Genomic DNA, 24,806 nt, shown 5'->3' with positions numbered 1-24,806 from the left:
TAGAGCCTAGAACCGCTCGGCCACTCAGGCCGGCCATTCCCGAGCTTTTTTTTTAATTTATTGGTTTTTGGGATGTGTCTAATCAGCCATCTGGCCAGTGAGTCCCCGGTCGGAGAAAATCTCCGACGTGGCCGGGAAGCGAACTCGGCCCCTCTCACTTGGTAGTCTGTCGCACTGACCGCGCAGTTACCGAGCTTCAGCTCCGTCTGTAACGACTTCAACGTCATGGGTAAACCCTAATATTCTTCCCTTCACCTAGGCTGTGACTATGCCCTTTCTCCATGATATCCATTTTCTCGAAATGCCCTGTAGCAAGGTATGCAGGAGACATTCTGTGAAGTTTGGTAAGCAGCAGAGAGATACTGCCAGAACTGAAGGTGTGAGGGCGGCTCGTGAGCTGTGCATTAGATAGTTCAGTCAATAACATTTCCTGCGAAAGGCATGGGAGGAGTTCGAAGTCTGGTGTGGCACAAAGGAAGCTTCACGGATGCTGCAACTGTTTCTCGCGGAATAAAAATAAGATTTTATTATTTTAGGTAAATAAATTCTTAAGTCACACTAGGTACAAGACATCCAGTGCATAATGACGATAGACACCTGGAGACAAGACGATTAACTGAGGTCGCTTGTGCCGTGTAACACGGGCGCTTCGTGACTATTTTTATAGTGGCAATGAGTCAATTGAGTACCTGGGGTATCTACAGAAAACATAACATTACATGGGACAACCATTTACTTCACTCCCATCGTATTTGTAACCCCACTGTTGCTTGGCTTGTGACTACGAATATTCATTGCAGTTTTTTCCTTAATTGATGTAAGGAGATTTTTCTACATGTAACATCTCCACAAGGCTTCTTAACATGCAGTCTGAGAGAAATGACAATGATATCCATCTGGTACTTCTGTATCAGAGCATATCTATAACTTGCACTCAGGGACTCCGAATGACAGACAAAATTTAATTTTAACACTTTGTGCTACATGTTGCAGCTGGCACAGAGATATATCGTAAAGCCACACTTCAAGTTACTCCAAAGAGAACTATGAACTCTGGTATTCTTCACAGAAGATCATTTACGAAACGAAAACTGAGGCCCCTGGAACGCAAATAGTCAAAGCTTCTCCAAATTGCTGTGAAAACAGAAGGCAAAGAAAGGGTAAATACTTTTGAAAGTCACAGTCTGCATGATCTTCAGACGTTTGGTATGAATCGAAGGGCACTCAACGTCTAAAGGAACAGAGTGTTACCTAATCTAAAACTTCCTTTCACACAGGTGATCATTGCATCTTGTTGCTAACCTGTACTGAACCAATCATTACCCCGAAACAAGTATTTTGACTATGACTTGCTACTTACACCTCTCGTAGACCTTATGAAGCATGAACCCCAGGACGCAACGTGCTTTTGCACCAGCCCTACCATTAAAACTGCGATTCTTTAGTACGACACCTAGTCCTGCGTTACTTTGAATAGTAACGTGTAAGCAGGACTTTCCGTCTCCTTCTTTCTACCTATCCACATCTTAGTGTAATTTTATGTGCTTTAATTATTTGTTTAACTATTGTAAATATTTTTCTGTACAAGAAACTGTACATAATTAAATAAAATAATCACTACTTAACCAGTTGTAAACAATTTTCATGCATTATGTAAACTGTTATTTGCAAATGTACATAGAACAAAACTCACAATGAATGCTCAGGCCTCATAAACTTTCAATTATTTGGAATATTTCCGTTATCTAAGATGAGTGATGTGACTTCATAAATTCGCGTCTTGTGTAGTGATTGTATAGTGTCAAATTAATTCTAAGAATGTTGTGGTTGCAAATCTTGGAGACCATTCGTCATCAAGAAGAGTTTAAGCAATGGCTTGAACAACGAAGTAGCAATCCCATTGACAATTATTGTTCAAAGGATCGCACCTCACCGCCCTGTACCGTCTGCACAGAGGTCGTACAACTTCCGTGAAGTGCACGTTGCAGAAGTCACAGGTGCTACACATCCAATCCTGTTCCTTGGTAATTCGTCAGCTACCTTCATCAGCCACAAACTACTACAATTCTGAAATCTGATGCGTGTATTCTTTCACATAAATGATGATGATGTGCGACTTAATACGTGGGCTTTCTATTGAAACAATAAATAAAACACACTTCTCCTTTCTCTTAGTTTGAAATTCGAGTACAGTTTACGAACCTCTATGACATCCAGCATGAATGGAAGATGGGATCCCATTACATGCGACTCAGTTCTAATGATACATTGGAAGTGTAGTAAATGCAGTGAACTATGGTAAAACTAATTATGTCTCATCACTTTATTCTTGTTACTAAAGCTAATCAGCTATGAAGGTGGCTCTGTTTCGCATGGATCCTCCTTGCTACATTCTTTCTTCGTATTTGAGTGATGGAGTCCTTAACAAATTCTCGATTTTCCTCTGCTCTTACATGTTTTGTTTCCTAATCTACTAGGTGGCATGATTTTGTAGTGTATTTATATAGGCATGTTTTCAAACATTGTGAAGATGTATAATATCCAAGTTGCACTCTCTTGTTACATTGTTCAGGGACCGATGACCTTAACAGTTTGGTCCCATAGGAACTTACCACAAATTTCCAGATTTTTACATTGTTCAGGTCTATATGGTTTAATAAGACGCTTCCACTGTGCAACTACTGCTTTGACAAATAACACACACATTTTCAAATATCCTGTTTACTTAGTGTCCTCCGATATGTAAATTTCTATAATCGTTAAGAAAATCAGTTGTTACCTTGTTATATATTACTTCCACTGCCAATGACTTAATGTTAATGTGAGATAATATACTACTGTATTTGAAATTCTTTAAATACATGAAATGTTTGTGATGTTATTGGTGTTAAAAATGTTTCCATGCATGAAAAACGAGCCAATACCATGTAAATGTTGTAATTAAAATAAAGCGCAGTCACACTCGTGTGTCACTTCTTCTTCTCTCGCTATTGCAGAGTATTTCAGCATCCTCAAACGTTCATTAAATTCCTGTCTGAAAGTTGGACTTCAGACAGAGAAGAGAACTCCGTCGATAAAATCTGTTTTGGAGTTTACTACTAAAATATTTCACTCATCCCTCATGAAAATATATTGAATGGGAACACCAGACAGTTATTGTTCCTTTGGCGACAGTTCTGTTGTGTCCTCAGTAATGTCATTAATATAGCGAGACAACTGAGCCTTGGCGTTTTTGGTTTTTCCATAATTTCCATAGAAGTTAATATCAACTACCTTAAATGATAATAGGAGGTTTTGTTTACTTTTGGTAGAAACAATAGAGGTGTGAGCTGTAAGTAAATGGGAACAAACTATTTTCAGAAAAAGTGGAGACAGGTCGTTATAGTAGACAGTGAAAGACCGGCTTCTAATGAAAATCATGAAAAACTGCTTTCCGAAAGAAGACTATCGTATATTCTGGCGAAGTACTACATTGTTTGTCAGTGTCTATTTCGGAGCAACAGAACGAATAATTCACACGGATTGATTCACAGCGCAGATTCTACATTTTAATCATAACACCCGTATTATCCCTTTACCTGGACGACAGATCAGGAATTACGTTGAGGCACGTGTGAGTTACAAGGCAACTCCGTGCATGTAAATACAAATAATTCTTTTGTGACAGCATTAATATTAAAAAAGAACCTATGCTGTGAAATGTATATACATTTAGATAAGTGGCAGAAGGTAACCTATTAGTGAAATGAGCTTATGCACTTTAATGGTCTGTCGAAAGTATATAACGGAGCCATGTCTTCTGAAATCTCCAATGTCCCAAGTTTTACATAATTTCGGATGTGCGTCCAGGTATCCAAGGTGGCGATGATGGAAGATTCGTGAGGCAAGTAGCGCGTCGTGTTCTATCCATCCGGCACATTAAATCTGCAGCGAAGAGGAGCAATCTCTCGTCAGCGTATTGTTTCATCATTATATCCGATGTGGAAATTTGTCATGTTTCTCTATCGACTTACTAGCTGAATAACGAGCTGGCTATTTGCCTGGAAACTAAACAGTTGGATAATTCTTCGTTAACTTGACTTCGTGTAACAATTTATTAACTTCGTTTTCAGTTTTTTTTTTTTTTTTTAACCTGAACCAATTTCACATTCTCAGTATTTGCACCATCCGACGAGTCGCACTATGGGACCTCGTGCACAAGCCCTCTTAGATTCTTTTTTACTTAAAAGTAGTAGACGGACAGGGCCCAAACATCAAATTCCTTAAGCATTTCGACTCGCTCCTCAAAAACACGCGAAAATTTCGGTTATGAAGACGTTAACATCAGAGCGCTGATAAAAAAAACTATGTGTCTCCTATGGAGCAGTCAAGCGCAAGGGCGCATTTTCTCTGGCGTTTCAGCAGATATTATCAATTTCCTTCCTACAATACAATCGACCCAGACAAATAATGCTCTAGAATTGATTAGTGGGATAAGGATATCATGTAGAACAAAGCGGCAATTATATCCAACTGTCAGAAGTTGTCTAAATCAAGCTACAGTCGCCCATTACAAACAGTGTTGTAAGGTGCTTAAAAATGTTATTAGAAAGGCAAAACGTATGTGGTGCGCAAATAGAATAACTAATTCACAGGATAAAATCAAAACCATGTGATCAGTTGTGAAGGTAGTGTCTGGTCAGCAGCGCAAGTTCAACAATATAAGGTTAGTTCGTAGGAAAAATATTTCTGTTACCGATAAATCGGATATATGTACAGTATTTAACAATCATTTTTGAGCATTGATAGTGAATTAAATAAAACTTTAGTTTCTACAGGGAATCATATAACACTCTTGGAAAATGCCTTACCGAGACTGAAATACTCCTCTGTGATACTGACAAGGGGAAGATTGAGTCAATAATTAAATCACTGAAGACTAAGGACTCTCATGCATATGATGGAGGCCTAACAGAATCTTAAAGTACTGTGCAGCACATGTTACCCCTGTAATTGGCCATATTTGTAATTTTACCTTTAGGAATAGTCAGTTTCCTGAATGATTAAAGTACTCAGTAGGAAAGCCTCTTTATAAAATGGGAGAAAGGGATAATGTAGACAATTTTAGACCTATTTCTATGCCATCAGTGTTTGCTACAGTTATTGAAAAGGCTGTGTATGTGAGGGTAATTGATGATTTTACATCATATAATTTGCTATCAAATGTACAGTTCGGCCTTAGAAGTCGTTTAACAATTGAAAATGCTATATTCTCTTTTCTCTGTGAGGTACTTGATGGGTTAAACAAAAGGTTTCGAACGCTAGGCATATTTTTTTGGTTTAACTAAGGCGTTTGATTGTGATGATCACAAAATATTGCTCCTGAAGTTAGACCATTACGGAATACGGGGAGTAGCTCACAATCGGTTCACTTCAACAACAGTCAGCAAAAGGTGTTGAGAATGGCTGTTATGTGGGGTCTGAGTGGAGTACGGTCAAATGGGGGTGTCCAAGGGATCAGTCTTGGGGCCACTCCTGTTCCTTATTTATATACATGATATGGCCTCTAGTATTATGGGTAACTCTAAAATATTCCTGTTTGCTGATGACACTAGTTCGGTAGTAAAGGATGTTGAGTGCAATTCATGACATACGTTTGCCGGCCGAAGTGGCCGTGCGGTTAAAGGCGCTGCAGTCTGGAACCGCAAGACCGCTACGGTCGCAGGTTCGAATCCTGCCTCGGGCATGGATGTTTGTGATGTCCTTAGGTTAGTTAGGTTTAACTAGTTCTAAGTTCTAGGGGACTAATAACCTCAGCAGTTGAGTCCCATAGTGCTCAGAGCCATTTGAACCATGACATACGTTTATGGCTTGTAGAAAATAAACTAACACTAAATCACAGTAAGACTCAGTTTTTACAGTTCCTGACACACAATTCAACAAAGCCCGACGTTTTATTTTCTCAGAATGGGTATATGATTAGTGAAACTGAACAGTTCACATATTTAGGTGTTCAGGTAGATAGTAAACTGTCGTGGACAGCCCACGTTCGGGATCTTGTTCGAAGAATTAATGCTCCCATTTCAACTATTCGAACGGTATCTGAAGTAAGTGATCGTCTACTTTGCTTATTTTCATTCGCTTATGTCGTATGGTATTATATTTTGGGGTAACTCTTCGCATTCTAAAAGGATTTTTTTTTTTTTTGAGATACTGGCGGTTCGGGCAATAAGTGGTGTAAGTTCACGAACCCTTGTCGACCCCAGTTCACTAGTCTAGGTTCATTGGCCTCTCAATGTATTTATTCTTTACTGTCGTTTCTTGTTAACAGTATCAGCTTATTGTCAAGAATAAGCAGCTTTCACTCAGTTAATACTTGGCAGAAATCTAACCACCATTTGGATCGAATTTTCTTAACTATTGTGCAAAAAGGTGTGCAGTATATTGCTGCATCCATTTTCAGTAAGCTACTACAAGAATCCAAAAACATTAGCAGTAATCCACGCGCTTTCAAACCGATACTGAAGAGTTTTTTCATGGGTCACCCTTTCTACTCTGTTGAGGAGTTCCTTGAAACATTAAGCTGATTCTTACGGTATATTGTTGACTGCGTCTGCTGTAACTTGTGGCTCGACATTTTTAGGTTCATAAACATTTTATTTTTATCTATTATTACTTTTATTTTGTAATTTCATATACTGACACCTTCCATGACCTTGGAGATTTGCTTCTCAATTTGGTCCTACGGCACTTGACGTGTAAATAAATAAATAACTCTCTCGCGCGACGTGTCGTTTCGACAGAAAGCCTCAAGTGTGTTTCTCATTCCAAACAAAATTATTTTGAAATGAGAATTTTACGTGCCCAATCGACAGAGGTGTCTTGTATTAGTCCAGGGACAATGAAACAGGATGAATAAACAGTACTGTTGCAGCGCTGCGGCATCGCGCTAGCAGCCAGCGTAGGCTGTTGTTGCTGGAGTACTGGTTGTTCTTTGTGTTTCACTGTTCCTGTCAACACATCACACTAGACTGTTTTGAGACCGCTCTATCGAATGAGCACGAAAAATTTCGATTTAATAATAATTTAGTTTCTAAAGGGAAACAAAACATCGCTTTCTGTCGTCGCAAGAAAGACGTGACGAACGGTATATGGGTTGGGTTGATTCCAGCTACACTCCGCAAAAACGAAACTTCAGATATCTACCGAACTACCGCAGGCGAAGATGCTTCTGGCAATTCTTAGTAGAGACGCCCTGTATATATTTGAAACAGACCCACTTATTTCCGTAACGTTGTATTGCTGTAATTGCGAGGTTGGCGCTTCGATTCTCGCTAGACGCAATTTTTTTTACTTGAATTTATATTTTTTATCAATTTGAAACGTTCATTAACAAATCGTTATTTTCTAGTAAAAATTTCATCTGTTAATTTTTCATTATTAATCTCACGAAGATGCGAATATTGATAATAAACTGAAATTGAGTACAAAAATACGGAACATCAAATAGAAAATAAAACACTTTTTTTAGATATTACAAAAAATTATATAGAAACATAAAACTAAAGGGTGTAACGGGTATAAGTGCAGATTTTTTATTGGTGAGTGAACATTACATCAGTATTTATGAAATTTGCAGACTGACAATCATAGCCATTAGGAGTAGTATGTTTATAGGTAGGTTACTACCTCCACGTACGTGTAGCAAGAGTAAGCCATCAGCGCTTATATATTTAACAGCTTAGACATTCTGCATCAAATTTTAATTTATTAAGCATTTAATTCATTAATTAATTTAATTAATTAATTAATTAATTAAAAATTATAATTTCTTGTCTTTACTTTGAAAAGTATGAAGCAGTATTTGTTAATTAACATTTAAATTCAATAATGGATACGTAATTACAGTGAAAGTACAACAATAGTTTGTGGTTAGTGAGAATGGAACCAGCAAATCCGTGGCTGCAAGAGTAAAATGCTATGCTGTCAGTTATACATTTTACATTATTTATACTTAGCAGCGATCGTAAACATAAATGTCGATTTCTTTCATGTTCTTGCATCGTACTGCTGCAGGAAATTGATGCCCACGCACAGACCTTCACTCCTATAAGTATAAAAAGAACTGTAGATGTCCAGTCTGAATGGTGCCGTTGTGAGTGTGGTATGTCATTTTTGAGAAAAGTCGTACATAAAAAGGGAGTTGAGCGCCGTTTACGTGAACGTATGCAACTTGGCCGTCGACGAACGGTTTGAAACCGTTGGGCGGGGCTCAGTAGTAAAGTGTGGCCGGGCTGCGTAGAGCGCGCGCGAGGAGCTGCGCCGCTGCCTGCCGCTGAAGGCCGGCTCCCCCTGCCGGCAGGTGACGAGCATGGCGGGCCCGACGCTGCCGCCGCCAGCCAGTCTTCCAGGCGGCTGCCCGGGCGCGGCCTGACGCGACGCGATGGCCCGCAAGCTGCGACCCCCGGACGCGGCCTCTGCCTGAGCCTCGTGTGCGCCGCCTAGCCGCCTGAGCCCGGGCCAGCAGACAACCGCGCCTCGCCCTGGCCGACGGCTGGTCCTCTACCAAGTGAGTCATCCAGCGTTTCTCATTCTGTTCCCCAGCCGAAGCGCTGTTTCGATGCAGCTCTCCGCCCTATATCCTATTAATGGCAAGGTTACAGGCCAATTCACACTACCGTCATTTGTTAATGGTAATGTTATAGGGCAGTCCACACTACCGTAATGGCACCGTCTCATCAGTGTGTATTCGCACAATACGTGTGATGTCTATTCTTTCGGACGATCCGAAAGAAGACACAGTTTCGATTCTGCAGCAACGGCGAATCGAGAGACAGAGGAATTGATGACATCACCTGGCAGTCAGCAACGATTTATGTCGGTGGGCCAGGATTTTAACCCAGGTCTCTTGCTTATTAGGAAGATGCACTGATCACTGCGCCTTCCAGAGACCGCACAGAATACCCTAACAACCCTCCTGTCAATATACTAGTGATGTAGGGCCCCTGCACATTAGCCTCAGCGGTGTTCGCATCTCACTGATCCGAGAAGAGTTCGAGCTCGGTGTGCACTTGCGCAGAAACAGTCGCTGGCCATCACCGCCTGTATTGTGTACAACGCCTTGCCGTAGAAACCTGGACAGCAGCAGAAATGATGAGCAAACGAGTTATCAGAAGATGCACTTAACTTATACTTCTGCGAGCATACGACGACACACATAAATAATGCAGCTAGAAATAAAGTCCAGCTCGTACAGTAGAAACGAGGATGGGGATCTCTGAACTAAATCACGAACGATAATGTCGGCATAGAATGACATAGCAAATAGGCTCCGAGTACGAGTGGCTGTGTGGCTGGGGCCGGCCATCCTACATTGCAGTGGCCTGCTCGGAGGTGTGGCTCGACAGACGTGCACCATTCGCTCCACCAGATCCCACACGACCGCTATTGGCGCCTGACGGAAACTTGCAATTCTGTTGCCAGTTTTGTTATTCCAGTAGGGTGGTATTGATACGTGATACCACACCCTTAATTACATATGTGGTGTCTGTACCTTCAGACATGTCCAAAAGTAGTGTGTGGTATAAGTTGAGAGTTTTGGTCTGACAGGAGACGGGAGGCATGCATGGGATGTCCGTGCAGAGTGTTGGCCACTGTGTCCAGCTGACATAGTCATCAGTGCATCTGCCTAGTAAGCAGGAAGCCAGGTTCTAATCCAAGTCTGGCACAAATTTTCATCGTGTCCCATTGACACAAATCAATGTGCACTGGAACCTAATGACATTAATTCCTTTGTGTCTTGTACTCACCCTGTCCGTCACGTCACATGATCTCAACTCACACGGCTGTTTTCTCACGGGAATGCTCAACTGTTTCTGTGCGGGAAGTGCACGTACACAATGCCACAGCTTATATAAAGGGCTTTTATCAATAGTGGTACAAGTCCATTTTTGTTCATTTTGAGGTACAGAGTCCTAAAGTTAAATCAACGCTGAAAAATCTGCAGTTGAGATATCAGAAATATTGAAGCATATGGCTTCTTGCTAAAGATGAACCTTTCTTTCTGTTTGTTTGGATAATTAATTTCAGAACCATTATAGATAGAAAAGTGGAGATAATGGACATGTACCACTATTGAAATAAGCCCCCTTCATATACATGAATGATAGAGTCTACATTTCTACTAAAATGACATTTATTGTATTCATATGGCTAGCAGCATGACAGGCTGGCTTGTAAGGAAGACAAAAGTGCGGAAAAACTCAAAAAAAGAGTGTGGACCCGAAAAATGATGTCATTACAATCTACACAAGAGGAATTTTACACACACTACAACGAACTCGAGGAAGAGGAATCCGTATTTTGTAAATACTTCAGAATCTCGAAGCACCACTCTTTTTTAATTCCTTCGTCAAACTGCACCCAAAATTACGAATAGAAACACAGTGTTACGAGCTGCCATCACACCCTAGAAAAAACTGATTTGTTTGAGGTGGAGTTTAGTTGCCACTCCAGCACAAATTTTTATGCAATAGCTATATCTCCCTCAATACCTTTCCCTTCAGTATTGACAGGTTTTCTTTACATTTAATATTTAGCTTTTAATAGTTCAAGTGCCTTATTTGGACTGGACTTAGCTCGTGACCACTGATATCGGAAAAACTGTTTCACACACAATCCACACAGGCAGCACAGCTCCTTGGCAATATATAAGCCTTCCACAAATACACATTTCAACGAACAACTCTAATACGTTACTTGATGTATACTTCACAAAAAAGTACTTTTCCACTGTTGCCGGGTCTGAAGGTTTCAGTCCATTTTTTTACCAAACATTTCAAACAGCTGACAACATCCAAATAAATGCCACTTACTAATCAATCAGATTCTACACACAGTACTTCTTGAGCTTTAAGCTGCAGCCTTAGTGCTACACATTTCATTTTAAAATATTAAATTCCGATATGTATAAAAATCTGCATTATAAATTTAGTAGAGGGCACGTAATTTACAAGTGCCATTCAAAAACCATTTGTGTCACATAATAATTAAACACAAATGTTAAAAGGTTTAAGATGTTTAGGAGACACACGCCAAAACATTCTTTTATTTGTTCCCCAACGCTTCGTTTCTAACAGAGTTTGACTACTTCCTACCGCTCCCATCGTACAATTCTCACTGCTTCAATTAATATTTCGTCATTCATTATGAAACTATGAATTTTAACAACAGAAATAATGAAACGAAATGGTTGCCAACATGTAACAAAAACAACAACTGATAGATAAGTAGGCTATATTTCCAGAGGCATCACAGCATGGCCGGCTGGTGTGGCCTAGTGGTTCTAGGCGCTTCAGTCTGGAACCGCGCGACCGCTACGGTCCCAGGTTCGAATCCTGCCTCGGGCATGGATGTGTGTGATTTCTTAGGTTATTTAGGTTTAAGTAGTTGTAAGTTACGGGGGCTGATGACCTCAGAAGTTAAGTCCCATAGTGCTCAGAGCCATTTGAACCATCACAGCATGTGGTGCAGGTGCTCTGCGCCCGACGACCAACAACAAATGAAAAGTGACTACAATTCAGATTTCGACATTACACTTTTACTTTAGATATACCTCGCGCAGATGTATTATCCTATGTTTGCATAAGGTTTTTATGCTGCTCGTTATGTCTAGTATACTTCGCTTTCCGCTTGATTCCTTGTATAGCGTATTACAGTGTTTTATCTACGTTAATCCGTTGTCCTTACAAAGAGCACTGAATTGAATTCGAAATTACACTGTTTGCTTGCAATTCGTCGTTTTTGCGAAGCACGTATACAGGGAATTTGACGTTTTGTTGTTGGGCTATTAGGATACATCAATGCTGCAGCTATAGCCTAATCCTCGCGTGGAGCGGATCCCAGAGGCATGGACTGCAGCATGGCTGCAGGATAAATGCGCCAGTGAGGTAAAGTGTTAAACTGCGAGGGTGTAGCGCGAAAGTGCCGTAATAATCGTACGGGACTGTACTCGACAGGCGGCCTTAACGTTCCGCGAGGAGGAGACTCAAAAGATGCAACATCGAAAGTAGAGGAATCTGCAGCGCAGTGTTTAGATCTGTATAGGGGATATGGAATGGGATTTTCGTTTTATTGACTTATGAGATTCCTCTAACTTTCTTCTTTAAAATGAGCACACTGGGCTCTCATTCAGGAGGACGAGGTTCAAACCCGCCTCCAGCCATTCTGATTTAGGTCTGCTGTGATTTCTTCCTTAGGAAGGACACAGCAGATTTCCTTCCCCAATCCGAGGGGATGACAGTAGTAAGTGGACATTTTTTCACATTGTTATAAGCGGATAGGTTGAGCACACTAAACACTTACTTACTAACATTTTCTTTATAAACGGATCAGTTGAGTGTGCAAACCAACACATCCAAAAGTCACACAACGAACTCCAGGTCATGAAATTCGTTCTCACTATTTTTAGTCTTTTTCATTCCTTTATATTTCAGTTTAATGTCACAGTCTTTAAAAAATTGGATGTCCCAGTTATCTATTATTTTATTGAACCTATCTGGAAAAATAATTGTAAATTTATCATCGAGCTCGAGAGAAATTTTCTCTCCATATCTAGGTTTTAAACGTTCGCAATCAGTATTGTAATACCACTCGTTTACCTGAAGCTCACTAATCTTTCTAAACAAATTAGAATTTCTTGCATTATTGAGCTTCTTCAGTAGAGTGTCCATTTATGTAGAACAAAATTTTAATAATCTTTTAAATTTAAAATCTATATAAATATGACTAATGTGTGGGATGATATAAATTTGACATCTTTGTCGAGAGAATTACTAATCCAATAGAGAAACACGTTGAGTACAATACTTGCAAATAATAGTTTAAACCATCATTAATCATAGATCACTTGAGAAGTCAGAAACATACTGAACGTGTTAGTGTATTGAAGAGAATTTATGGAGAAGAATATGAAAAGAACTTTGATAAGTATGAGGACACTGATACAGAAAAATGGGAGGAAATAGGAAACTCCAATTCTCTCTTTTTTATGACCATAAAGCAATTGTCGATTTTAATTTGCCAATTAATAATTTCCCTACAAAATTACAAAAATTTTTGATAGATTATTCATTATTTTGAAAAGTTTCTCACTCCATAACCAAAAAGCTAGATAGCACCGAATACACCAAAATGCAACTAACTACTTTATATTATTTGTATAAAGAATGTGGTATGAATTTTATTGTTCATTAGAAGAGATTCAGTAGCCATAGGGCACTGTATCAGAATTTTCTAGAGCAACTCTTTTGTCACACTGAAATGAAAATTCTTTCTTAAACTGTTTGTTGACCAGATTTTTAATATCAACATCACTGGTTATGTGATTGTACTCTAGCTGTATCTTTTCTTTCACTTCACTTTCTGTTAGCCATCTCATTGATTCGCCATTCAACTTTTGAATATTCTTGTAATTTAGAGTGAAGCCCTTTACCTTCATCTCTGTCTTTTTATCAATATTCTCATAATATTACCTTTTTGGGCCTATTGAAGCCCAATGCGTAGTCCAAGTATTTCCCAATTCATGAGCCCATTTGCCTAACACACAGCCTGTTTCCACAGTATTTTCACCATCATCAATATATGCTACAGAACTGGTATCAAAATACATGACAGACTCTCCTAGTTTATCTAACATGTCATATAATCCAAGTCTTGCATTTGATGTAGTGAATGCAGCTATGAAAATATTTGTGGATGCATTATTTTACACATAATTATCCTTGAAATTATATATCATGTGAACCATCTGCTCTGTAATAAAATTGATATCTTAGTTATCTAATCGGTCATCCAGCAGTATCTGATAAAAGTGCTATAAATTGGACACATATTCTGTTTGACTGATATTTTGCCTTTGCCCAAATTTCCCCATATTAAATTACGACATATCTTAGCAACGGCTCGTTTTCCTGGATTTTCCTTTACTCTGTCATGATCTAAGTCAATATCCATTTTCTCATTAACTGTTTTGATATGCTCTTCACCACTTTCAAAATTATGTGCACTAGCCTCTAATTTTATCTTCAGAAAATCTTTCACATAATTTTTAAACAGCATATAGCCACTATTTTTAAAATTCCAAACTTCATACACATTTAAAATTTCATATCCTTTTTCTATAGCTTTCTTCACTTCATCAGTCATCCAAGTTCCAGGAAAACTTCTTTCATCATCACTGTGATTGCACTTATCTATTTTTTCTTGAGCACTTTTGACACACAAAGGAAACAACATTTTTCGTTTTTATCGATTTGCATATGTACAGGCAAAACAGGGTGACACAATCCTCTAGGACCCAATACTTTACATTTTATTAAACCATACCAATTTGTAGAATAATATTTCAGTCTATTAATTTTTCTCTCATGTTTTTCAGGATAAAAGTCATGAAATTGCACAGGAGGACAAAGACTGCATACATCAATATATTTTATTTTTCAGCTAACACCATGTGCACTAGCTCCTAATTTTATTGCATTTGTGTGGCAACCATAAAAAGCATCTCTTAGATTCAACAGTTCAACAATAATTTCAGGCAACAGCTTTCATTTCTTAAGCCTTTTATACTCTGCTGAGTTCAGCCAGTCACATTCCCACATCTGTACCTGATTGTATCCAGTTTTTCGTATTTCTGCAATGCTTCTCAAAGTCCTTTGTAAATGGTCACCCATCGTATCCTTGTTTTTATTATTAATCGTCTCGCATTTGAAACATTTTTTACATCCATGCCAATAACAGCCATGATATTGATAAACAGTATTAGTTTCTTTATCAAACCCATCTACTTTTGCATCAGCTATCTTCGCCACCATTAAGAGCACGTTGAAAGTTGTTCCTGTTTAACCAGGCTATGGATTCTTTACTATAATAATACAGCAATTGTATTTTTCGGTAAATATTTAAATCTGTAAATAGCCATGCAAACTCCAGCGATGGTTAAATAACATAATCGATCAATATTAGCTATCTCTAGAAATTATTTTCTTAGTTCCAGCCTCTTCTCAGTATATCTACATCAGAATTACAGTACTCGTTAATTTCTTTCTACATGTTGAACACATAATTTCCTTTAAGTCTGGAGCTATGCTATTTGAGAAATGCATCTCAATCTTTTGGCTTCATAATGTCAACACAGTAATATTCAGTATCACAAATAGGTCCTATGTAGTTTACATTTTCTGGCGTATTGAATAAATGTGGGAAGTAGCCAATTCTTTCAAATCAAAAGTTTTTGGAAAACTACTGATTGGTCCTTGGATAAAGTAACTGCTGTCTATAATTTTTATACCTAACAGTTTGATCTCCAATAACATAAATTTAGTTCCTGTGTAGATGGTATATGCTCCTATTGTATTTTCAACACAGTGCTTCAAAATGAATTGGGAATCATAATCTTTTGCGTAGTGAGCTATGAATGTATGATAACTCTTCTTTTCAGATATCATCCACCTACAGAATTCATCATTTGGCTTAAATTTATAAACAGTATCACCTCCAAAATTGTGGAAATCTACGAGATTTGGAATATGTGTTCCAGTTTTTAGGGTTCCTTCACAGCCAAACCACACATATCTCTCAGTATAGGTATAAATCACTTTCTTACGGAAGCCTTTTTCACAACATTTAAACTCTTTACCAGCGACTACTTTATTACATTCGATCACTGGTAAATATAAAAATCTTTGAATTCTCCATTCACATAGCAACCTTCTTTATTACAATTTGGGCAACCTTGCAATATAAAATCCTCACCAAATCTTCTTTCACGGATACCACCTTTGTTGCAATACAGGTTGGGTATAACGTATATGATTTTCAATTTCCTCTACTTGTTTACAATTTCTGCATAGTTCAAAGCAACACTTATGTTCTTTAGACCTCAAACAACATCATTAACAGGAACAGCCCAAGCAAATTTTGAAAATACATCAATAACAGTCAATAAGTAATTATATCCTTTGTTTAATTTTGAAATTCCTTTCAAATTATGTGAATCTATCTCTACTAGAACAGCTTGCCATAAATCATCTATACCAAGAGAAATTACATTTCTTCATATAAAATTTTTTCTCATTGGTTTTTGCAGCTCGTTAAAGATTTTAAGATTTCTTCATGGAGCGATTCACCCACCTTTTCACTGCCTGCTGTATGAACGAGATTGGAGCAGCCAGAAAGGGGTGGTGAATTGCCAACCTTCACCTACAAATTTTTTTTTACGAATTTCCTTTTCTTCTTTTTCCACACTGTGCAAAGACCTTGAATCCTCTGTTGTCCATTTTTTGTTGTAACTCTGTGAGAATTATGTGTTTCAGTAATCTTTTTGCACTTCAAACAGTAGATGTGATCGCTCTGAAGAGCTGAGCGCAAAGCATGATCGCTCTGAAGAGCTGAGTGCAAAGCACGATCATGATTATCCATTCATAAAGACAAAATTTATTAAATATTTGAATTATTTCACCAAATACAATTAACTTTACATCTACAGGAACGATTATAACTGTATCTTTCAATTTTACAGTTAGAAAATTTGATTTGTGTACCGTGATTGATTGATTGCCTTTGTAAACTTCATATAGCTTATCTCCCACACTTACAGTGATGTTAAAGTCATCAAAGTTCAATTCTCTATTTATATTCTTACTGACAACAATGCTCTTTTAAGCCTGAAATGATTGTCAGAATTGTGCATTTTTAGCTCTCCTCCAGTCATGAACATAAATTCAATTATTTGTCTAACATATACTTTATCTTTAAGATTACTTATCTCATTCAAGTATCGGGTTATATATTTCACATAATCTGTAAAAAGTATTTCTACTTCTTTTTTGTTAATCATCAAATAGTGTCAGAATGCTTGTTAAATTTTGTTTATTACTTGTTGAAACATCTTCATTATTCTGCTTCATACATTCATCAATGTCTTTTGTAGTGACATAATAAACTGAATTTTGTCAGAAACGTGCATATTCAGACTTTGTAATAACATTTGATAACTCATTACCGAAATAATATTTGTTCACTGTATCCTTTCTACTACCTTTAAAGGCAATATAGCCTTCAGTTACTTTAAAAATAGCATTAAATTGTTTCTTAAATTATTTAATTACATTGGATAACCTTGGATCCATTAAATTCTTTGTTAAATTGTTTAATTACAATGGCTATCTTTGGGTCTCTTGATGATTGAAATTGCTTAATCATATTTTCTATTTTTGGATCAATTTCACTTCTGAATTTTTCTAGATCAAGTGCAGGGGTGCTAAGCCCTTCAGTTTGACCTATCTTATTTCCAAAAATGTCCACTTAGTAAATCCAAAATATCATCAAACTTATAATTCTCGCAATTTTAAAACAAATAGACACAAATGATCACATATTACTTCATCAAAATTCTGTATTCTCTCAGTATTGTAGTGTAGTTCTTCTTTTCCCAACTAGTTAAATAATTGTTTTGGTATATTACAAGTAAATGAACCAAAAACAAGTTTTTGTCATAATTTTTATAGTAACAAACACAATGGGTACCAGTGTGATCAGAAGTATCTAAATTTACTATTCCACATTTAATTTTTTATGGTTTATTTGGTAATTCATAAATTATATATACACCACAAAAGTGTTTTATTTTCAATTGTTAATTGTTCAGCAAGTTTTTCTATGTCAAAATTAGATAAAGGACTGTTAAATTTTTTGATCAGCTCTTTGAAATTTTTTTTTATTTGCTTTCTTCAGTTCAGCACCTGCTTTCGTCTCCATTGTTTGATTAAGTTTTTTCTGTTCTTTTAATTCTTTATCAGCTTTCTTCTTGTTTAATACTGCATTTGCGATTGCTGCAGATCCTCCAGCGAGTGAACCAATAGCTGCTAGATTTGTTATTGCAGCAAAAAGTAACGGTAGAAATCCACCTTTGTGTTAGTTCTTTTCCTTCCTTCTTTGTATTTGATATTCAATGAACTTTTTCACCACAGGAATACCTAATGTAACAAGCAAGTTTCGTCCAGTTTTCTCTTTCTTTCGTTTTTGTGGTTCATGTCAAAATTAATTGATTTTGGTTTAGTCTTGCCACTTGGAAGCAAAGTATAATTGATCTGAAAGTTGTTCATTTATACAGATTAAAAATTTAATGAGATGAAATTTTTATACTCCCCTTCCATTGCCATCCACGTCTAAGGCCATTCCTAATTTTCGTTTCCCAAATGTTATTCCTCTAACTAAATTTGCTGCAACTTTTTCTCCTAATGAAGCATCACTTACATGCATTCTTTCATTTGCAGCTAACTGAAGTTCTTTAACAGCTTGCTGTCTAGATTCTAAAACGTTATGATCACAATAAGCAATTACATGTCTTTTACAAGCCTTGTCTAGTTGATTATTTCCTTGATCACCATGTGCTAGTCTTTGTTCAACATCAGTGTATGGTCCACACCAATTATATCCCAGTAGATTCTTCTCTGACAATGGTAAATTTAAAGCCCAATTGGCTAATCCTTTTCGATATTTATCACTTTCCCAGAATGTGTGTGGAGCATACTTAAAAAATCTGATCATTTAGAAAATCCCCCATAGGATTGTTGATGATGAAGTCACTAAATTTGTTCATCACCATTTGCATTATGATAACATGTTCATTATGAAAATTTATAGTCTCAGCTAGTTCTTTGCCATAGATTACTGCTAATCTATCGATTAATTACAGAACACCATCCGTCCAAACATACTCAGTTGGTTTTTCTGTATATTTTTTAACTTAACGTTCCCCTTTTTGGTCAGGTGAACTACAATCTATATTTGGCCTTCTTCAGTTTGGGAAATAGTCATCAACAATTGGTTTTATCATACATCATACTTGCTTTCACTTTATTTGTAGTATTATTAGAGCACAATGCTTCTGAATTGTATAATATATCTGCATAACTTGATAAATCCACCCTATCAAACTTTTCACCCATATCGTCCATAGTAATATGTTTTTCAGTTAAAAGGCCCATTAATCCATCAACTGTTAATATATCTCCTTTAAATGTTACTGGAAATCTTCCTATATATTTAAAAGGCCCAACAGGCCTTAATCCAAAAGTAAAATCTTCACTATGGTTCACATATTTTAGCATTGTTTCACTTATATTTATTTTTTTAAACATCACTATCCTTTATTCTTTTGACATCTTTGCTCGGTTCTTCATCATATTTCTCTAGAAAATTCATTATTTCCGAATTGCTTAATGTATTATCTCTTTTATTGTTTTCATAATATTTGATGGTGGAATATCGTTAAACTGATCAAAATAATAAGGAGCCATTTGTTTTTCAACTTCTCTATTTTCTTCAATAGTTTTCAAAACATTTTCACCTACTCCTTCAATTCCATGTTCGACTTCTTCAATGGCATCGATAACTGGTTGTTTTTTCCATTTTTAAAACTCTTCTTTTAACTGTTCTTTTACTCTCCTGTTCTGTCTGGCTTTTTTAACAATTTATGTGTCGTATTTTGCAAACATATATTAAGAATAAAAAGCATTACTTAAAATGTTTTTACCTTTAACATTTATGTTTATGTTTGACATGTACATTTATGTTTGATATTTATGTTTATGTTCAACATTTATGTTTGATGATTTTACATTAATGTTTATGTTGTTATGAAATGTATTTTATTTCTGAACTTACCTTCATTTGGTTTTCTAGTCATGTCTATCGTACAGAATCTGAACTCTTCCCAACATGTACTACGCATTTCTTTAAAACCATCAAACTTTAAATGACCACCAACAAACTCGTGATAAATGTAATTTAAATTTGTTTCATCCTGTCCAAAGATATTTAAAAATTTTAAATTATCTCTGACTAACTGTTTCGGTATTTTTGAGTACTTTTCAGTTAAGCAAAAGCAATCTATTCCTTTGTATCTACCTGTAGTAAAATATTCTCTAACGATATCTTGGTTCTCAAGAATGAAGTCATCAAATACAACAACTGAATTTCTCTCACATTTATCTAATAGATTGATTTTTTCGTTATTTTCAATAAAAATTAACAATTTTTTCATTAATTTTATCTTCAGTTTTTTCATTCTTTTTATATATTCTTGATATTTTGGTTGGTCTAAACTTTTTGAATAAACATAAAAATGATCAATTTTTTCCAATTCAGCCATCTTGGAGCTAAAATATAATTATCAAATGGTTCAAATGGCTCTGAGCACTATGGGACTCAACTGCTGTGGTCATAAATCCCCTAGAACTTAGAACTACTTAAACCTAAGGACATCACACACATCCATGCCCGAGGCAGGATTCGAACATGCGACTGTAGCAGTCACGCGGTTCAAGACTGTAGCACCTTTAACTGCTCGGCCACTCCGGCCAGCCATATAATTATCAATCATTAATGTTGTTTTTCCACATCCACTCAGACAAATTATTGCACATCAAAGAGAATTTGGTAAAAGCTTACCATGTTTGTTTTTCGACTTCTTTTCTGGAAGACTTATTTTTTCCCCATCAGTTATGCTCATTTATTAATAAAAAAATTTAATAGTAAATGAGCAGATTATTTCAACTGAGTGGTAAGTCATCAGTGCTCAAAAAAGATTTACTGTACCCATACAAGATAGCTATACTAATGTTGCACTGGTTTCATTTTATACAACCTTTTCAACTCCAAACATTACTTCAAAAAATAATAAACTTTACTGTGGTGGAAAACAATAGAAATTCCTGTAGGTCAGTATAGCTTGAAAAACTTGTAGAAAATTATTCACTCTAAAAATCCTAATATTCAGATTAACGTGGATGATATTTTAAATAGAGTTACTATTCAAAGTAATGTTAAGTTGTATATAGATATAAAAGAAGATAATATTGCATGTGTGTTAGGATTTAGTGATGAAATTGTTGAAGCTAATGAAAAGTCTGTTGGTAATGATATGCCTCAAATTATTCCATTTGAGTTAATGAACATAAATTTTAATCTCACTGATGGAATGTTTGTGAAGCATACTGATCATTTTCACAGAGAAGCTAATATTATTGCTTCATTAAAGCTTAATGCAGAATTTGTTGGACCAATAATTTATGAACCGAATTATCCTGTAAATATTCCAATATTTTATTCAATTCAGGACTTAGAAATTACTATAACTGATGAAAATGATAATTTGATGGACTTTAATGCTACTTGTGTAACAGTTTTTTAGAAATTTCTTAGTATTTTTATTCTTAAATAAATCATTAACAAGGTTGAGTGTTATCAGTTATTTGAATCTCCCCAACAAGAAAACAGAGATTAATATAAATATTGGATATGGTTGGGTTCATCCTAATCATGCCAAATTATGTATTAACTTCAGTATTATTGGAAAAGATGATACAAATTATCCAACTTATGATGGAAAATCCAATAAAAATTATTTGATAATTATGTAGCAAAACTTTTCAATGTTATCGCCATATAGAAAGGTAACGGAATTTGGTCTAGAACGGAATTTCCATTTATTTCTTCATCGGTTCTTATTCGATTGACTTCGACTCTAGCCAATGAGCTAAGCATGGAAGGCCATATTCTTAATAATGGAAAGATAACAATTAAGAAAAATGAACTACTTTATCCACTAGAATTATTCAGTGGATTTTTTAAAGATTATAAAAAAAACAATGTGGGAATGAGATTTAACAGTAATTTTTTCATGGTTATCAAGTGCTGGAGATTCTATTCCTTGTTTGTCAGATTGTACCCAAGTTGGAGTTGAAGATGTGACCACACTTCCAAAAGGGGGAAAAATTGTTGCAGAGTCAATGGAAATTCCTCTTCCTGTTGTTAAATTTGAACCAGAATATTCGCTTGAATTAGAACAAGATAGACTTAAAAAACAAAAATTCCCATATCTTTCTTTGAGCCACAAACTATAGAGATTTCTGGATTGGATGAAAAAAGAAATTTTGAGTCAGATATTACAAATTTCAACTCTGTAGAATTTGACATGCCTTATTTCATCGTTATTGTTTTCCAGACAAAAAGGAAAAGTAATCAGTTAGTTGACTCTTCTTTATTCGATAATGTGAAATTACAGAATATATACTTGAAAAATGGGAGAAATGAAGTTTTTCCTCGAGAAATGTGGAATCTAATTCCGCCAAATAAGTATCTAAAAGCATATGATGCTTTCATTGATATTAAGAGAACTATGCAATTGAATGGTGATGTTACTAAGAGTCCATTCAATTTTATTCAAAATTATCCTATCTTTGTAATAAATATGACTATAAGTATGTATGTGTTAGCTATTAAAAAAACAACAATGAAGTTGTGTGGAACTTTTAATGAAAAAATTCCGAAAGATACACTTATGTATGTAGTAATGTACAGCAAAAGAATTTGACATAAGCTCCACAGCACAAAATTTTGGTTGAAAATTTTTGAAGTGTATTTTTTTAATTTTTGTGGGTGTGTTGATTTGCACCCTCAAGTGATCCATTTATAAAAATGTCAGTAAGTGGCTAGTGTGCTCAACCTACCCGTTTATAACAAAATGAAAAAAAGTCTGTAAATAATCCGCGAGTGCGCCCAAGCGACCCACTTACTACTGACGACCTAGCTATTTGGTCCCCTTCCCCCAAATCAACCAACCAACCTCTTTAAAATGACATACCATACATGAGAACTTTTAACATTGTAACACATCAGCAACCGTGAAGAATTTAATGATTATAAAGAATCTGCCTCGATTGCAAATAGAAACCGGATGCTGACCTAGGTTTCGGCGCGAATAACCATGCCATCTTCGAAACACACTAAAACTACAAACTGCTTAAAGACGCATGGTCCAACATTAATACAGAACGCCGAAAAGGGCAAAAAACTCGCATAAAATGTAAAATAAACGGTACGTGTGTACCATGTCAATAGCTGTACTTAGCTCAAACGTCAGAAGCGTGCTTCCACACCCCAGCCAACAACGTTCAGTGGACCGCGGGCTCTCAGTTTACCTGACACAGACTAATGTATGCAGACAATATAATCAAGACATTAGTGTAAAAAGCAAGACATGTGCAAAGGGGTGCCAAAATCAAGATGATTATGAAGACTGTGAAGAAGGTATTAACTGTGGATCAGGAATGTTTTAATCTTCTTTCTCACTTTTCCGTAGGTTTATTTTTTACTTCTTCTAGGAACATTATCTCAGCTAGTGTTGAACCTAGAAGTCTTAAATTTTTACGACATAGTCACATTGATTTCTAATACATAGTGGAACAATGATTCTTGAATTACATGATTTAAGAAAGATTTAGAGGTGATAATGTAGTGAAAAGTGATGGAAAAATTTACTTAAGGAACATTTAAAATATCTGCGTTTGAGTATTGTTAGAACATATCAATGCACATACATTAAAAATTTCATCTGTCTAGCTCCAGTAGTTTGTGAGAAAATGTTTCCTATAGTACACATAACATTGCGGGCATTGGTGATTCTGTATCCGCTCGGCCAATTCACACTAGCACTCAAGTCATATATCGTCAAAATGTTTCGCAACGCATTTCAAAGGGCGGGACGTGGCCCCCAAGCTCATTGTCTTCCGCTACACAGCCCTCCGCTCATCTTCCAGTCTTCGTTTTGACGTGCTGATCGTCCTTAGCAGACATTTGTTTCCATCAGTTTCAACCGTATGATAAACAAAGTATAGTCCATCTTAAGCAAGTCTCTGTAGCTCAGAATAACCCGCAAAATTAAACTTCGTGACAGTACAAAGTTGTCGATATCTGCGTGCCTGATGACGTGTGCTACCGACTGATCCTGACTGTAAGTCAAGTAGTGCCATATTGTTCTTTTCTCCCCTCATCAACTCTTCATTAGTTATCTGATCTACCCATCAGATCATCAATATTCGTCACATTTCAAAAGCTTCTATTCTCTTCGTGTCTTATGTATTCATCGTTCACATTTCGCTTCAGTTCAAGTCTACATTCCACACGAATACCTCGAGTAAAGCCTTCCTAACGTTTAAATTTATATTTGATGTTAAAAAATTTCTCTTTTTCAGATACGATTTCCTTGCAGTTGTTAGCCTGTTCCCACCGACAACACCTTCCCCAGGAACCCTCCGCCCAGAGATCCGAATGGTGAACTACCCGCGGTATTTAGTAAGTAAGGCAACACTTTTTTTCTGAAAGCTGGTTGCTTTTATTTAAGATTCCAATACACGATGTCATTCCCTCTCTGCTGGCTACAGAGTCCTATTTTTCCACACAATCTCCGTTCAATGCTGCGGCCTTACGCCACTTTACTGTATGGCCGCCATGTACCACTCTACTGGTCGACGTCTTGTGGCAGCAATAACCTCCCCGTCGTCCACGTACTGCTTCCCGCGAGCGCATCCTTCATTGGAAATAGGAGGGTGCGAGATGGATAGGAAACCTCAGTCCAACAAAGTTTTGTGAGATCCACTCGGGTGCGCAGACTTGTGTGAGGCCTTGTCTTGTCATGGAGAAGGAGAAGTTCGTTTGTATTTCTGTGGCGCACGTTTCAACATTGCAGGAGTCGTATCCATGTGCGGCCGGCCGCTTTGCGTGACCTGACTGCCACGATGACGCCTCGCCCAACGACTCACCGTGTTTTTGTTCACTTCCAGGTCTTCAAAGACATTCCAATTGTGCCTAAGAATATCTGCGATGCTCTGGTTTTCCGCCAAAAGAAACAATGACAACACTATTTGGACCGCATCTCTTACACACGCCATTTTGAAGACTACGAATAGCGCCGCCACCTATCA

The sequence above is a fragment of the Schistocerca americana genome, chromosome 7 (assembly GCF_021461395.2).
Source record: "Schistocerca americana isolate TAMUIC-IGC-003095 chromosome 7, iqSchAmer2.1, whole genome shotgun sequence".
Taxonomy (NCBI): domain Eukaryota; kingdom Metazoa; phylum Arthropoda; class Insecta; order Orthoptera; family Acrididae; genus Schistocerca; species Schistocerca americana.
This window is presented reverse-complemented; position numbering follows the sequence as displayed.